The 1,295-nt window shown below is 38.4% G+C and overlaps 1 long non-coding RNA gene across 1 annotated transcript in view; it reads left to right on the top strand.

Annotated features, from left to right (window-relative positions):
• The window catches only part of LOC119310257, a 1,696-nt gene extending 1,287 nt beyond the window's left edge, over window positions 1-409 (top strand). Inside the window, exon 2 of the long non-coding RNA XR_005150678.1 lies at window positions 222-409. This is a non-coding gene — a long non-coding RNA (uncharacterized LOC119310257). The remainder of the gene's footprint in view (window positions 1-221) is intronic.
• The last annotated feature ends 886 nt before the right edge of the window (window positions 410-1,295 follow it).

Raw genomic sequence — 1,295 nt, 5'->3', positions numbered from 1 at the left:
AGTGTTTGCTCAATTTTTTTATGACATTGTTGTTGTCTTTGAGTGATATCTGAATCAGACATAGTGTTGATGCAAAGGTGTGAATATTTATTAGCCTATTCAACCATTTCTCCTATTTGTTCATGGTGTAAAGCATAGTCAAGTCATACAATTACTTTTTGTTCTATTGTTGTTTTTCTGTGCAAATCATCTATCTTGCTTACTGACTTTTTTTTGTTCAGGAAAGGTCATACTGGTTTTGAGTTCTCTCCTGTGAAATGTCTTAGTTGGATCAAGATGGTTTTAGACTTTTAGGAGGAATTCATAGGTAGGTTTATGTTTTGGATGTAAAGGTACATGTATATGCTATATGATTGTAGTGAGCTTGCTGTTTTGTTTGGGAGTTGATTGGTTCACTCTTTTCCTTTCATGCATGTGATTCCTATGTTATAGGCTTGGGTGCTCTGTTTTTTAGATGGTTAGATGAAGGGGTTCCCTCTCCTGGCGTTGTTTGGATGAGAAAGAGATCTTTATTTGCATTAGTATAGGTGGTGTCCCTGTCCCAGTTATATTATCAGGAGTCATTGAGCAAGATGATTCACAAGAACGTATACTTTGGGCTGTCTGTAACAAGAAACCAAGAAGAAAAGGCTGAAGCTAGATGTTCCTGTTTGAGTTATTTGCAATATATGTAGACAACAGTTTCCATCAGGAACGGATATTTTTGTAATGAGATCACTGGGTTACCCCTTTATCATGTTTTGCATTATGTACTGACAAAATATTCTTACATGGGGTTTGGCATCATCTACTGGCCTTAGTTTAGTGTTATTGAACAACTTTCCATTCGTTTCTAATTTATCTTGGTACGAAGCTGCAGGATGATGGAATACACTGTCTTGTGCCCGAAGGCTTACTTTTCAAATTTCAGCAGCTGATTTCTGAAGCTCATGTATGTTATCTGCAGTTCTCTCCGATTAGCCCCGCCAAAAGGCAGGTCCGGCTCATATTTTTGACAAAATTCTGTAGATGTCGTGCCTGAGGGTTTTCCGCTGTAATTTACATGATTGAGATCTTTCAGGTCAAGATTCACCTGACCGATTTGGGTACATAATTTTTTAGGTTGACCGTTGTGTTGAATCCATTGCTGAATGAGAACGTCGATTAGAGATGGTAAGGAATCTACTACACACCAAACAACTACATGTCTTGGCACAACAGATACCGCCTCCAACAAGCAAGAGTGAAACCAACGGAAGGAAACACCACCAAACTCAACATAATTAAGGCACAACCCATTGGAATTGAAACCACAG

Source organism: Triticum dicoccoides, chromosome 5B, assembly GCF_002162155.2.
Source record: "Triticum dicoccoides isolate Atlit2015 ecotype Zavitan chromosome 5B, WEW_v2.0, whole genome shotgun sequence".
NCBI lineage: Eukaryota > Viridiplantae > Streptophyta > Magnoliopsida > Poales > Poaceae > Triticum > Triticum dicoccoides.
This window is presented reverse-complemented; position numbering and strand designations above follow the sequence as displayed.